We start from the raw sequence: 17,477 nt of genomic DNA on the forward strand, positions 1-17,477 counted from the left end.
TGTACACTCGCAAGCAGCACAAACACACTAGCCTAGTAAACTTGAAGACTACGGAGCACAGAACGAATAAGCTGAAGCCAACCAACAAACTATAATACTCTAGCAGACCAAGTACGGATCTGACTAGTAATCCACTGAATAAGAGGAGCACAATCAGTTAGCCTGAACCTCCCAGAAAGTAAAGGAAACCCAAGATAACGAACAGGGAGTTTTCCAAGGAAAAATACCAAACTGGCAGCTAAACGAGAAACATCCTCATTATTAACCTCCGCAAAAAAGATAGAACTTTTCCCTGGATTAGCAAACAACCCTGAGAGCTCACCAAACTTCTGAAAAGTCTCATTAATAAAACCAAGAGAGGACTCATGTGCAGCACAAAATATCATAAGATCATCCGCTAAGGTTAGATGAGTTAAACTAATCTTCTCACAATGCTGGTGAAACTGGAAACACTGAGGAGGCCGATTCAACATACGAGAGAGAACCTCCATAACCATCACAAAAAGAAAAGGAGATAAAGGATCACCCTGCCACAAACCTTTCCTTCCATAGAAAAACCCCTTCAAAGAGCCATTAATTATAGTGGAGAACATTGGGGAGGTAACACAAGCTCTAAGCCAACTCACAAACCTCGAGGGGATGCCAATAGCCACCAACAATTTGAAAAGAGAGTCCCAGTTAACAGATTTGAAGATGAACTTTCATAGTACACTTGGGTATGATAACCCCCAACCAGCTCCTAACAAAGGAGAATATTATCAATTATACTCCTCCCTCGAATAAAGGTAGACTAATTACCACTAACAAATGAAGGAAGCCACTCAGAAAGTCTATCAGCCAAAACCTTTGAAATACATTTGTAAATAACATTACAACAAGAAAGAAGTGTGAAATCCTCCATACGTTGAACCCCACAGCGTTTAGGAATTAGAGCAATGGCAGTAGTATTCACTCCATGTGGAAGATAACAAGTGTCAAAGAAATGAGGTCTTTAAATTAAAGTAATGGCAGAACGACATCACAAAAATCCTCCCCAACCACGGACCAGGCACCTTTGAAGAAACCAACAAAAAACCCATCAGAAGCAAGAACCTTACCACTATCCTTAGAAAATAAGACTCTTCTAACCTCCTCACGCCCAGTAGGTGCCTATAAAGCCTGACAACACTCCTCACCTAAACTGAACAATATCATCCATCCAAGGAGACAACTCTCTATAGCCAATACTCTGAGAACCCAAACTATTACGAAAATAATTAACTGCCACCTAAGCCACTCCTTCATAGGTAGTCAACCTAGATCCTTTCGAATCAACTACATAATGCATAGAATTACGACTCAAACGAGAACACAAATATCGATGGAAAAAGGCAGTGTATTGATAACTTAAATCCAGCCACCAAATCCTGGACTTTTGGTGTAGAGAAGCTTCTTCCAAACTAAATGCTTTCCAAAAAGCCTTAGTGGCCAAACCTGCTTGATGACTAAGAACATTAGACAGAGGATTTCGCTCAACCTCTCTCTGGCTTTATCTATGGATTCTTTAGTAATAAGAACCTTCTCACTAAGGCTCCAAATGTGCTTACCAAAATGCCTTCGGAGGGCAGGTTTGAGATTATGTAAATTTCTCACTAAACTCACAATCAAGAAATCTCTGCATGTCGAACCCAAACTGATGAGACAACATCCTTAAAAGAAGCTTCCTCGACCTAGTGGTTGAAGAAACGAAAAGAAACCACCCTTTGTCTTTGCTGAAAGTTGAGATAGACTAAAATAGGGGAGTGATCAGAAATGTCTCAGGGTAAAATAATAACTTTCATATTGAGTCAAGCAACAAGACCTTCATCACTAATCAGAATCCGATCAAGTCTTCTCATCAAACCAAGCCCATGGACCTTACTAGTCCAGGTGAACCAGTTGCCATGCAATGTAGGTTCAACTAGATCAATAGCCAAATAGAACTCCTCTATATCCCCACTAACAGAAGACCCACCAAAAGCCTCAGAATGAAGCCTAATGGCATTAAAGTCACCCATGACAACACCCAACCCAATCCATCCAGAAGATATCTCACCCATACGATACCATAGTAAACTTCTCTCAACATTATTATTAGAGACATAAACACATAGTACCTCTTCACGATCTCTAGAGAGTAGATCAGTTAACGTCCCATAAACAAATTGATCTTCCACTTTGCGAGGAGTAAAAACGAAGCGACTTGGTTTTCACATTACTCACATATGACCAATCACATTACTAATGTAGTTACTAGTGAAACCCCACAAATCTCTAAACCTACTGGAAATAGAACCAAAATTTTCTTCCCAACTCTAGTTTCCAAAAGACTATGAAGTCCACAGAAGACACACCCATAAAATCGAGCAGCGCTCTACACTTTATGGGGTTATTTGGACCCGCACATTACAGGAACACCAACTAGTTTTATTACCTCACATCTCTCACACGTGCTCATAAAGCCAGGTTAAATTAGGGTCAAGAACTGATTACGATCTCTAGGTAGGAGGTGTTCCGTAAACCGCCAACTTAAGAACCTCCAAACCTTAGTCATCTTATTTGACTTGTTGACAAGATCTAATCAGGTGAGCCTCTTATAACCAGTTTTATAAGATATCGACATAACTCAACAAGGAAATAATTTATTTTTCCAACCTAGGTGAGCATGCAAGTTATCTTTGTTCTAGATTTTAAAATTTTAATTCATTTATAATTGTTATAAAAGAACTATAAAACTATAACAAACAAATAATATATAACAATAATATATAAAAATTAATTAATATAGATTTTAATTTATTTAACTCTTAATTAAGTTAAATAATTAATTAATTAATTAATTAATTTCATTAAATCACATTTAATTAAAATTAATATAATTAATTGATCAAATTATTTAATTTTGATATTAATTAATCACCATGCATACTATATATTATAACACTTATAACATACTTTTAATGTATGAACATGTTAACCTAGGGTGGAATTTTAAATCTATATGACATACTTTATGCACATACAATTTTAATTAAAACATATATCAAATGTATAATTAATTAAACACCCTAAAATGGACTCGTTTTGGCTCCTAATCAAGCTAAGCACTAAATTATTGCAATAATAATTTGATGAAGTACGTTAAAGCTCCCAAAAAAAACTCGAACGGGCAGAAAAACCACCAAAAATCCACTGAACCGACCCAAAATTCATTAAACGGACCCAAGACCCAACAATTGGGCTTGAACAAGCCCAAAACCACACACCAGATTATCAGGCGCGTGGGTCAGACCGGAGCAGCATGGAAGGACGCGTGAACCAGCCAAATCCATGGGTAGAGTGAAAATGGGCCGAGCGCACGAAGTAGGATGCGGAACGCAGGCCGGGTCAAACGCGGGTGGGCCGGGTTGTACATGGACGAGCGGAAGCTAGATTGCGGGCGTGACGCGTGGCCACGCGAGGTCGCGCCATGTATCGGCTTCTGGGCGTGCGCGAGGGGTGGTCGAGTGTGGGTTTTTGGGTTGAGTCGCGGGTCTGAATTCCTTTTCTCAGGTCTGTCTTCCATTTTTTCTCAATTTTTCCGCTTTTCTCTCTCCCGGTTGATGAAATTACGTCCTAATATCAACTCTAATGACTCCATAAAAATTACAGACTCTTTGCAATAATAAATTAAGCCACAAAAGGGCTAATTACAATAATTATTACAAACAACAAGCTAATTTAATTTGCCAAAACCATAATATATTCATTTTAGTTCAACACACAACTTATCTAATAAATTGAGAAAACTCACCATATGAAATTGAGTAAAATTAAGCATGCTCTGATACCACATAATGAAAACGATAGACATGCACAGCGAAATTAAGATGAATTTTTTACGCTAATTGCAACTAAACAAGTTTAGTGATTAACATGCATAAAAAACTCTAAAATAACATAGATGTGGTTAAAAGAAAAACTTACCTTTGAAGTTTTTCTTCTCTTGTATTCTCTTCACGAATTTGAAGTCAACACAACCACTAGAGTTTACTCGCTATTCTCCAGACTTGGAACCGAGTTGTGGGACTCAAAAATGGTGGAGGAAATAGAGAGAGATAATATCATTTGGAGGAACGTAACCTTTTGGCTTTTTTTTTAATGTTAAAAAAACTTCAAACGAAAAGAGTTCTCGATTTTATTTTGTAATTTTCAATTTCGAATACAAGAGTCATTTCACCTTTGCATAAAATTTGTTTTCAAGCAAACTACATGCAAGAGCTTCCTTATTTCACCATTTAGCATTCTTAGTGGGGTAGGTGTCTTGCATGCAATAAGTCACTTGCATATCACGTGCAAGTGATAAGCTTGTCAAATCTCAACAAGTGTTATTATTTAAATTAGTCTACAGTATATTAACTTCAAATGCTTTCATTTTACCCACAATGTGTGATATATTGATGGTTCTTTTTATGAAAAACATCTCTCATAGTTTTGCTTTTATAGGAGATGTGTTTGTTTTGTCTACCATCTTATTCAATATTGTTGTTTAGGATTATTTTTCTAATTTGAATCTACATTTTTTCTTTATGGTTGGCTATGTGATGAAGCATTTTGGTAGCTTACAATGTGTTTGATGAAATGCCTCAACGAAGACTTTGGTTTATTTTTAATTGATTTATGTTCGTTCGAATTAGGAAATCAAGGCCAAGGGAGATTTCATGACTATGGACTGAAGCTTTGAGAAAAAGAGAATGAAAAATGAAATGTGAGATTTTAAACTTTGATGGTGTGTAGGGTCTTTTTGTTTGTCTATGCATTTTCCAAGTGAATTTGAGTACTTTTGATTTTTCTATTGATCTTTTGTTTATGGTTGCTATTGAGTTATATCGTAATTACATGATATTTGTGAGGTAAGACATTTGCCATTAAACCTAAATGTATCACCCTAATTTTGAAACTCATAACAAAGTTGTATCGGTCTTGAAGGAACTTTACCCCGAGTTTACAACTTGGGGGTGATCTCAAAACAACCAATGTCAATATCTTCTTTAAAGATCCTTCTAATACTTTCACCAAGAACAACATAATAATCAACAATCAAATTGTCATCAATTGAAGAGCATGAAGTTGAAATTGGGTTTTAAAGTGGAGTTGAGTGTGGGGTTGGACCTGAAATTTGGCTTACAATTGGAGTTGGTACTTATACTTGGACTTTGTGAACCTTTATTTGTTGAAGGTGATGAAGTCATTGATTTTTGGAGCCTAGCAAATTATCAGACAAAATGAAACAACAATAATAGTGATATACAGAACTTAATACTAGAAAAGTCAATGAGCTCATGCCTTGAGAAATGAGTTGAATGTATTTCATTCTCCAAAGTTCTTGTATTTGTCTCATATATGTATGTGTCTATTGTTTATTAGCTTACCAAAATGTTCTTCAATACATATCTAATGTCCAACTCACAAAGACTTGGTAACACTAAAATGTTCATCTTCTTTTTGCATAACTATTGAGGCATAAGTCTAACCAATTTGTTTAATACCATTTGGCAGTATAAAAGTTTATGGAGCCCTTGTTTAGATAGGTTTCTTTTTACTGTTTAATATATTGAAATGTCCTTTGTTTATCCTTTTTATAAATATCTATTTTATAAGAAGCATAGAATGGAAAATTTGAGCTATTTTGCATATTATTCGATCCTAGATATATAATGAAGAAAAAAACTTTGAGGAGGTGAGGAAACTAGTATTTGGAATATATTTATGTATGAAACTTGCACTTTATATTTTCATCCTAAAGTGTACATACCGGAAATGACTTGAAGTTGTTGTGATAAATTTTGTAATAGTACCATCTTACTGTGCACAAATGATAAATTTTGAGCAAGAGCCATTGTTATAGCAAACTGGTTTTTAAGCATATAACATTTCTATTTATAAGCAGAATATCATGTAAATTTTCTTCTAAATCTCCATCAATTACGGCATATCTCTTTCTATACGACCCTTTTTGCATATCTCCATTGCAGCAATGCAGTATGCTTTGATGTTGATAGCACAGTTTGGGTTTAATGACAAATTTCACATGTTTAATGGATCTAGGCAAAACATTACATTATGACCTCCAAATTGCCAAATTACATGCCAATTATTTCATGATTTTAGTGTTCTTACTGCTAGGAGAAAAAATATACATTTTCTTTTATCATTTGTTGATTTTCTGTTGGGATTTGCCATATACTTTTATTCGTTTTTCATTGGGTTTATCTTCAAGGTATAGTTCACTGAAGCCTCATTAGTAAAACTTTAGACCAATTGGTCATTGTCTATCTTTTGGTAATGGTAATTTCTATGGAAGACTTGTGCACCATTTTCTCATCAGTAAATGCTCATGTTGTTAGATTGTTACATTCTTTGTTAGGAATTTGGAGTAAGGTAAATGACCCTATTGATACGTCTTTGTTTGAAATTTGGATAGTAAATGACCCTATTGATACTCTTTCTATTGGGTTAACGATTCTTCACATGATTGAATGAGTGACCTCTGGTTTGATTAATCTTCATTCTTTTGAGAAATTAGATGTTGTTAGCCATGGGACTTTAGTGTCTTCATGTTGCAACTTGTAATAATGTTTCTGATAGAACTAAGTCATGCACAGCGGAAAAAGAATCGAATTTCTACCCTAATTGCCACAATTAACATGTAACCTTAAACTAATCAAATTAGGGTTTTAAGAAGTATTACCTTTGAAGCTTTCAAAAGGTTTGATGTCTTCTTACCAATTCTAACCCGAGACCACCACTAGTACTCAACTGCTATCCTCTAGACAAAGAACCGGGTTGTGGGACCCAATTTTGGTGTAGAAAGTAATGGAGATAAAATGGGATTGGAAGGTTTCTTTTTTTTTTCTTTGGTTGAGATGATGAAAATGATAAAAGAGGCAAAAGTTCTTCAACATTTGAAAACACCTCTATTTATAACCTAATTACATGCAAAAATGCATGCAATTCATTTGCCAAATCTCAACACCTAATGTTCCACTAACAATTAGTGGAACTTAGTGGGCTAGGTGTCTATATCTCATATAGCCACATATCCCACTAAGAGTTAGTCCAACAAAATGTTGGTAAACGGTAAAATGGTCATTAGATATTTCTAGTCAAAAGTCAAACTTTGACTTTTCTTAGTCAAAAGTCAATATTTTGACTTTTTACCATTTTGTCCGTCTTGACTAATTCCAACCTCCCGAGCATGAATCCGCATTCATTTTTCCAAAATTCAAATCACATTTGAATATAAGGCCGGTCAAAGTTTGACTTTTCAAAGTCAAAAGTCAACATTTTGACTTTTTACTATTTTTTACGAATTCCATCAATTCCGAGCTTCTTAGTATGAATCCGCATTCATACTTATAGTATGTAAAACATAAAGCTCTATTTCTAATTAGAAGACCGACGACTATATCACTATATTTGTCGGTTTCTCTTTCTTCTCCCAATTCGAACAATTCGACTTATTTCATCACACTGTTCTAAGTTTAATCCATATGAGCTAGCAGAGGAACCTAATGGACCTATAGATCATGGGCTCCAACGATTCAAGATTAACTAGCTAAACTCTTTTAAACCGAGTTAATCAACATTCGTTAACTAACGGGTCATTCCACTAAAGTCCCGTAGTTGCTCCCCTCACTATAGATATATTTGTGTCCATTTGATAAAACCATAATCAGTAAGTTAATCCTTCACAGGTTGCTCGTAACCTTGGCTGGGTCAAAATACCGTTTTTACCCCCAAGATTACATCTTGCTCCTTAAGTCCCACTAATCCACTATTGAACAATTGGTTTAAGGTTCAACCTATAAACTTAATCCCTCTCGGGTCAATGAGAGGGTGGGGCCCCTTGTTCAAGACTTGGATTCAGTGCTTAAGAGAACAACCTATCTACTAACCCTAAAGCGGGTAGGAGTGAATTCCATCTTGTACCCTATGTTCCCAGCTATCCACCCGATCTTACCCCTGAAATGGGAGGCTTATTGGGCCAACGCTGATGAGCTGCCCTCACCTATGCAGATCTAAGGATAATCTCGTGTGAACAGGAGTTCATAGTTAACTCAGGATTAAGACTAAGTTACCTAGGTCATCAATAATTGAGATAGTCAGTTTTAAACAGTAAACGGTGTTATAACGTAAAAAATGACTAATTCATGGTTCAGTCTTATGTAAACATTTTACATAGGATGCCCCACTTTCATGTCTCTACATGAACGATTAGGATCACCTCGTTTGTACTACAAAGTGGGCCGCATCCATAGTTTCTCTAAATAAGGCGCCCAACCTTTATTTCATATACTATAGACTATTTAGGCTATATACTCGAACTTGATCCACGTTTATGTTTACACATAAAGTTCAAGTTTATTCAAAAATAGCCTTGGAACTTGATTTATTGGATTTAAGATTATAATATTTAATTTCTCAATAACAACTTTATTGAACAGAATATGATTTACAAACTACGAGTTTTAGGACAAAAAATTCCAACAGTTTCTTGTCTTCTTCTGGTTTTTTATCTACTTACAGTTCATATTGATTGTATAATAGTAGTGTAATTGTTAAGTTGTTGATTTGATGTTTGAGACCCCCATTATTAAACTTTAGACCAATTGGTCATTGTCTATCTTTTGGTATGTACTTTAATCACATCTTTCTTTTGAAATATATATGTATTATGTATGTTTATAATTTTATCATTTAGGCACAAGTTATTTACAGAGTATTGCACTCAATTGAGCAACGGTTTTCAAATCCCACCATGTTTTCATCCACCTTGTGCAATTGCAGTAGCCGCAGGGGGAAGTACATGTTCTTTCTTTCTCACTCGCTCTTTGTTTCTTCTTAGCCCTAATTATTATCTCTGATTTTGAATAGTTTTGACATTTTCACATTGGACTTTGTTTCATGATTCTACTTTGACGTTAATATATTTTTTTTTGTTTCTAGTCATTTTCACGTTTGGTTTATGTGAAGGTTTAGTAAATGCAGTTACAGTTGAACATATTCTGTAGTTTTTGTTTGACAATCTATTGCTATGTTGTCTTACGTGCTTTGTTATTGAATAATCTTGCACTCTGATTTGTTGAGATGCAGCCTAGCAACATTTTCAATTTTAAAAACTGATTTTTACTATAAGTAATTGCATGTTCTGAGTTAGATTTGCTTATTGGAGATGGTTGCAAGGTATGCTTTTCTCTTTCCTTTTGTCCTCCACACTACTTTTTCAATTAAACCATTTGAGATATATTTTTCTTTAACTGATTGCTAAGTTAAAAAGAATGTGCTTCCTTGTTATTCATTGTTGTAACCATAGAGTTCCAATTGTACAAGAGAACTATAAGCATTACTTTCTGATCAATATTTGAAATTTCACAAAAGCAATTCATTATAACATCTTTTACTATTTTGTTTCATTCATATGGTAAATTGTTCTTCTTCATATTTGGGAACCTGTAAGTTTTATCTAATTATGACAAATGATCGTTAACTAATAAAAAGACTTGTTAACATATCCTCATCTTTAAAGAATTTCAGGTTCTCTCTCTCTTAGTGTGTGGTTGTGAGTTTACTTTTTTTGGGGTGTTATGGTAGTTCTTGAGTCTAAATACATGTTGAAGTGTTATGACTATCCTACAATTATGGTAGTTTTTTTTTTTAATTTTCCTATTGGCTAAGGATATATGTTTTATATGTGTTATTTTCATTGTTCTTTATTCTATGGAGGTGAAGGATTACCGGTTGGTTGTTTATGTTTGTACAAAAAATCATGTTATATGTATTATGATGGTATTTACACTAGTTTTGATTAAGGGCTGTAATTTCATACTTGTAAATTGTTCAAACTTGATTGGAAATGTACAAATATTACAAAATGTTTTATAGTGTATATATATTAAAGTTTCGACCACTTGTTTCTATATGGGTGTTATGTATTATAACATTATTGTTGTTCAAATGGTTCGTGTAATGACATAACGATAAGGAGAACAAGGAAAACGGTAGTAATTGAAGAATTTGCAACAGGAAATAAATGTCATAATTTATGAATTCGTTACACTCCATAATTGTCGTCAATATTAAAATAATGACATTTTTTTATAAGAAAAATAGTCACGATTGCCTTATATTTGACAGGAAAAAAACATCATCAATAGCAAAACAATGACATTTAATTTCTAAAAAAAGTGTCACGATTGACATATACTTGACATTTAAAAAATGTCATAATAAACGAATTTGCAACATTTTTAAACTGTCGTTAATACGTAAATGTTGACAGTTATTTGTTGTCATAATATAAAATATGAGAGTTATTTATTGTCATAAAATAGTAATTAACGACATTTATTTTCTGTCACAAAAAAACTTATTGCGACAGTTTTCGAAAACTGTCATTGAATGACTTTCCACGACTCTGTTTCTATGACTGAAAATAACTGTCATAGATTTTATTTGTAATAGAAAATAATTGTCGTCGTAGACCATTTTTTTTGTAATGAACGTTGAAAAATGAGTCCATGCTATAACCTAGAAAGTAGATATCTAAACTATATGTTATGTTGTGTGAAAAGCCATCCCAAAGAGTCAAAACTTGCCTAATGTACGAATTATTATTGCTTGTACTAATTAACAATCTTTCTTCCCTTGACCTATAAAATGTATTTGATAATTCCAATATGATCTTCTAATAATCCTCCCCTAGAGTTAATTTACCCATTAAAGTTTGTTTAAAGTCTTGAAGGACTAATAGCAAAAGTCAAAAAAAAAAATATTTTTTCTTTCTACGGTTAAAAGGATTGAATGTGGAGTTTGACAAATTAATATTTTTGTTAAAAAAAATTTGACATTTGTATTGTCGCCATATATTCTAAGATGACGTGAAGATTTTGAAAAAGAAACGAGATGTATGTGTTCATGTAAGAGAAATGTGTTTTTTTCTTAATAATGTGTGGAAGAGTGAAGCATACCTCTTTTAAAATTTAATATACATGAACACTAATACCAATTCCAATTCATCTCTACTCTTTATGGTATGAGAAAGTTGGGTTTCAACTTTTATTTTGTTTTTAAAACCTTTAATGTTTTATTTAAGAAAATATTTTTTAACTTAACATAATATTCGATAACCATTTTTTTCATTAAATTTCATATATTCCATGATTGTTTCATTTGAAAAAAAGAAAAGTAAACCTAGTTTGATATTCATATTTTCATGAAATCATTGGATAAGAAGATAAGGAATATTTAAGTAATTTTTAAAAGGAATGTGATCACCCTAATAGGAAAAAACTTATTTATTTCAGAACTTGTGAAAGAATTGTGGCTTTTTTTTTTTGTTAGCATTTATTTTTTTCTCAACTACCTTAAGAAACTTTGCACCAAATAAAAATTTTCCTTTCATGGCATGATTGAGATGGATGTTGATTTTATTGTTGAATATTTATGGGTTTCATTTCATATATTTTAATGTATATTCAAAGACACTTCATATCACAAGAATCTCATCATTTTAAAGATAGATGTTGAACTTAAAATCTTTTAAAAAAGAATAATAAATCTATACACTGTAAAATGAATGCTCCATAATGCATGTTTGAAAAATTTTATACAAACATTTTTCTTTTTTACTTTTTCAACTTTAGAAATTTGTTATAAAGAATGGATGAGTGAGATTTTGTTTTCTCTAAATAAAAATTAAAAGGCATATGGTGTGAAGTTATTTGGGTAAACTGATGCAATAGTCGACGTAAAAATTGATTAGGTAAATTATGGCAAAGATAGTAAATGTCTATTACCACAAAACTATTATTATTTCAGGGATATGGTATAGCAACATAATATGGTTTGATCATAAATAATTATAACTATAATTTTGATCTAAATCATACTTTCATTAGCTTATGAATCATTATTTTTTAATAGTAAAGGTGTACATAATTCAATAGTGAATCCACTCTATTATTTTTATTTTAAAAGTAATTGTTTCTAAAAGATATTATGTTCGAACTTTTTTCATGTGCCCTTTAAGACACCTGTTGGGAATTTTTCATCCTCTTTTTTTCTTTTCTTAATTTCAATATTGGAATTTTTATCATCTTTTAATCCCATTTATTTAATTTATTTTTGCTTGCCTTTGCCGCATTGATTTATTTGATAAGGCAACTTTTGGAGAGTTACATGCACATTTTGAATTAACATCGAGGAATAAATTTCACTTTACCATTGAAAAAAGAGAGAAATAAATGTTCAGATTTACATTATTTTTTGTATGTAAAGCAAGATAATTAATTAATTTAATTACTTAGAAAATATTATATTGATATTTGTGATATTTAAACCCTTTTTGAGAGAGAATTTTCACGAATATTAATTTTTAGATATGGACCATCGATAATTTTACTATTACTTTGCATCAAGAAGTAGGTCTCTAGATTAGATTAGGACTTAGTTAATAAGTTGTAATTTATGGTAAATGTTAAGAACAAAGTCTTGCAACTAAATTAAGTTGAAAGAGATATTTGATAATTTGGTAGACAATGGACAAAAGTAGTTTAGATAGCAAGATCGACTATGTGTACTATCTAATCCTTTTAAGAAAAGTGAAAATTTGAATTAAAATTTGTACCGCAGTATCAACTTTAAACTTTTACTAATGGTAAATCTTGTGACGTTGTTTTCAAATTTTATTTTAAAAACGTGAGAAATAGGTAAACGTTAGGAACTAGTTATGAGTTATTTACAAACATTAAAATTTTTTATAACAACTCAATGATTCTAAACTAATTTAATATTTAATTTTACACATTAAAATCCAAATTTTTTATTAAAATTGATTTTGAACAATGACAGCATGTCTAGTAGTGAATGAACCTCCTTTTAAATTCATTGAAATCAACCTAATTTTGATAAAAGAGTCCCGCTATTTTGAATCACTGAATTTATAACTATTGATTAATCAAATGAAATCAGCAAATTAAGAAGAAAAAAAATCTATTCTAAAAATGAATTCGTAGTCTACAATACAAATATTGCAATCACAATATAAACTTTCCCCTTTGAGATTGAGTAATTAATTAGAGTTATAACGAATCTTTTCTTATTCTCACTTTAAATCTTAATAGAATATATACTAAATTTCCTCAAGGATAGCTTAGTAGTTAATGTAACTCTTTAATTAATTTAATTTCAACACTCTATCCAATTTAAAGTCAATTTTTTCATTAATTTGTTGTTGTTGTTTATTTTTAACAATAAGTATTACCAACTATTTGATACTAAAATATGATAAAGTTTGTTTGGTATACCTTACTTAGATGACTCAACCACTTTACCTAATCACTCTCTCTGAATGCAAAATCTTCCAACCACTTATAATTAACCCCTAAACCCCTTTGGTTTATCAACTTTTTTTTACTTACTTACTCCCCCACATGCAATTAAATTAATATGAAATAAAGGGCAAAAGAAGAATAATTTTATAATCACATTAATGTTATCCACTAACTCATGATTTGCATATCTTCCTTATAATATAATGTCTTTTATTACTCTCAAATACTTCAAGTGTTTGGTTGAAAAGGGAAGGAATATGTTTGTTTTGTTCTAAATTTTTTTAATTAAGTGAGGAATCTTGTAATCCCATATAAAAATATTAAAGCCTCCAACTCATCAATCCTAAAATTTGTATAATATTTTAAATATATATTCGATGTGAATCTACGTTTCTTAAACTAATTATTTCTTTTCTTACGATTTTAAATACATGGTATATACCCCAATTCTAACTTCTGAATTTTATCATCAATATCAAATTTTATGACGAATTCAAATATATAATTTATAATTTTAAATTACAATTATTTTTTCACTTAATTAAAAATATATTATAATTTCATTTTGGAAGGTTTGTTAGTATAATAATTTTGGATAGGAGAATTAAACCATCCAAATTTTAGGGATGAAAATCAAATCAATATTATCACAAAGTTAAGCTCGGTTTAACTGGTATTTTGAAAGTTGGATGTTAAGCGCTTAGACTAAATTTATACTACATGAATATAGTACATAGAATAAACTCATGGAATGGAATAATGTTACTGTTCACACGAGGTTTTTAGAGTTGAACTTATTGATGTCGATTATGATGCGATGTATTTGAGAGAATTATCCGTAGACCTTATGGAGTAAATTTTTTTTGTCCCCCTTCAAATGAAGAAAACTCTTCTCATTTGTAGAGTCATCTGGTGAATTTTATGGACTTAGATTTTTTTGGTTCATGGATCAGACTTATAGGCTCAACCATATAGATTTTGGTTATATTAACCATTTGAGCTACATTAAACCTATTTTTTTTAGGTAATTGAACTTTAGTCCAAATAAATAATATTTAATTTGACCAAAATTATTAACTTGATCCAAAAGTAATGATGAAAATATGGGACATCATCAGAATTAGCCAATTTTTGTCTTCAATTTCAATTTGAGACACATGTCAAACTTTTAATTAATCTCAAATCTACTTATTTGTATTTTTCACTGTTAATTTGGTATATGATATGGTAAATTTGTGATTGATCCAAAATTTCTCCTCCAACAATTATATATACACACATAAGTTAACAATTATTGTTTTTGTTTCACACATAAGTTGAATGATTTATCACGTTTAAATATTATTTGTGCAATGTACGAATTTTCTACCCAAAAATATTCAAATATCATAAAGTAGACAAAAAAAAGTCTAAAATGATGACGAGCATTTCAGACAATAAATTGGTTACTATAATTTAAGTTATATACTAATTTGTGTTTGGACGTAGATTATTTTAATTTACTGTTTGAGGCGTAAACTACTTTAGTTTAATAAAAATTATAGTAAACAATCTAGCAAATAATAAAAATATGATGAATGTAGATAGTAAAAACCGTAGAGAACATTAAACACGACATCAAATTGGAGTTTTAAAATAACATTGACAGTAGCTAATTCTAACTTTTAAATAGTGACAGTAGCATGCAAGAGGTAGTTATTATAATTTTAGGATAATTTTTACCCAAATGCCCTCCTATGATTTGAGTTAGGTTTATTTTTTTGTGGAATTCCAATTATTAGCTATTTTTTGAAACAATGACTATCTAAAACTATAATAACCATGCATTTCCTACGGTAAATATTATTTGTAGTATCCAATTAACTACAATCAACGTTGTTTCAAAACTCTTGTTTCTTATGGTATTTTCTACTTTACAATCATTATTTTCTATTATTTGTTATATTGTATGTGTTTACTATTTCATTATTGAACTAAAATAATTTACACACTAAACACATACTATTATAACTTAAGACTACAATAATCAACTCTTTGGTCTAAATGCTCTCCTAACCAAAAGAAGGAAAAGAAGGAAAGAAAGAAAAGAAAAGTCATATAAAGAAAATGAATTAAAAAGTTGTAATTTTAGTCCAACTTGATTGTACATCCATTTGAATCATTTGTCATAAACCACGAGTGAATCAAAATAAATCCAACAATACAACTAGCTACTATTCAAAACTTGTCATCATCTGTTGTTGGGTCTATCTCTTAAATCAATCAATCCTTTTAGATTTTCTTTTTCAAAAACAATCATTTTTTCAAAGGAGAACTCGAGAGTCAACCCCTAATAATCAATAGAATTTTGGGGGAAAAACCCATTTCACACTTTGAAAAGAAAAGGTTCTTAAGAAAAATAAAATCAAAATACCATTTTAGTCATACTTATGAACCAAGTTTTTTCGATCTTAGATGGGTATTTTCAATAGTTGAACTTTATCTTTAATCTTAAATCTAGTTCACATTACTAGCTTATTATATTTTCTACTTATTATCATTTTTTACTATAAAGTTTGAAAACATTTTTTTATGTTATTGTATTTTATTGCATGAAAAATATTATCATTACTTAATCTTTTAAAATATTACATTGAAATAGATGACTAAAATTGAATAAACTTCACTTAATATGGTATTTTAATAAAAAAATATATAGAGAGAGACCAACAAAATTGCAAAGGCTTTCATTTTCAACACACAAAACAAATATAATAGAAAACAAACAAATTAAGCACAAAGGCATTTGCTTATGGAACCAAAAAACAATATCTCTTAAAGCAATTTTGTGGCCTTTGTGATGGTGAGAATGAAGAAAGTGGTGCATTGATGGACCCATTAACTTATTTTTGCCCCTCTAGTGGCTACTGTATATTTCACTCCCACCACCTTTATCATTTGTCACTCTCTCCCACCTAATCCCCACCCACTCTAAAACCCTTACCTTTAAACTTTTCATACCATATTTTGTTTTTAATGTATTTTCATTTATTGATTTAAGTGTAAAATTCTTTTTCTTACCACTTTCATGCTTCTATTCTTTTTTATCTCAACTTTTCACGCATTCCAATACTTCTTAAATTTATCCCATTTTAATTACATTTCAATTTTTCAAACGACTTTTTGATACTTCTACAATTTTAAAAAGCTCAAGTTTATGTATATGCATTGTCTTATTGGCTAACTTAGTTGAGTTTGAATAAAAAATGAAATATATGTGTGGGTCCAAATTAAGGATGTGTTTGTTGAATAAAAGAGTAGCTTGTAGTTTGACTATTCATAAATAATTTATTTAGTTTGACCTTTTCAATTTTATTCCTTAATTTAAAAACCATTTATCAAGTTGATTGTATAAAATAGCTACTCATTTTCATTGTTTGTTTGAGATCATATCAATTGTCTTGCCATAATTTGTCACTCCTCAAATTATTTCATATTTCTTTTTTTAGAGTATTTTAATTATTTTTTACTACGTGGACAAGAATGAAGAAATGCATAAACAATGTACTATTCCATTTGTGGCAATTTAATTAACGAGTTTTAATAAGTATCAATTTTAATTTAATCCATACACTTTACAACTTTACAATTTGTAACTATTCAATCTTTCTCAATTCTCGTAAAAATTATTATTGGAAGTTAAATGTCGGTTTTTATCATGCGATCATTTAGTCTTTTATAGTTTACACAACAAAACTTGATTCCTAATTAATTTATTAATCTACACATATAAATAAATTTCATTAAATCACAGTAATATTTTTTACATTCGATACAAAATCGTCACCTACTAAAGTTTAGAGACTAGTTGACACGTTAATATAACTATAGGAATCAAAAAGTATTTTTTTATCAATAATTTTTATTTATTAAATACAATCGGATGAAGTGGACTACAATAACCACACCTAGCTAGTATTTGGATATGAAATTCTAATAGTTGACGTTCTCAAATATTTTAAGTAATAATCTATTTGGAAATTTCTCTACTAAGGGGTTTAGGGTTTGTCTACACTAGATATACACTATTTTTATACTTTACGAAGT

This window comes from Cucumis sativus, chromosome 6, assembly GCF_000004075.3.
Source record: "Cucumis sativus cultivar 9930 chromosome 6, Cucumber_9930_V3, whole genome shotgun sequence".
In the NCBI taxonomy this organism is placed as follows: Eukaryota; Viridiplantae; Streptophyta; class Magnoliopsida; order Cucurbitales; family Cucurbitaceae; genus Cucumis; species Cucumis sativus.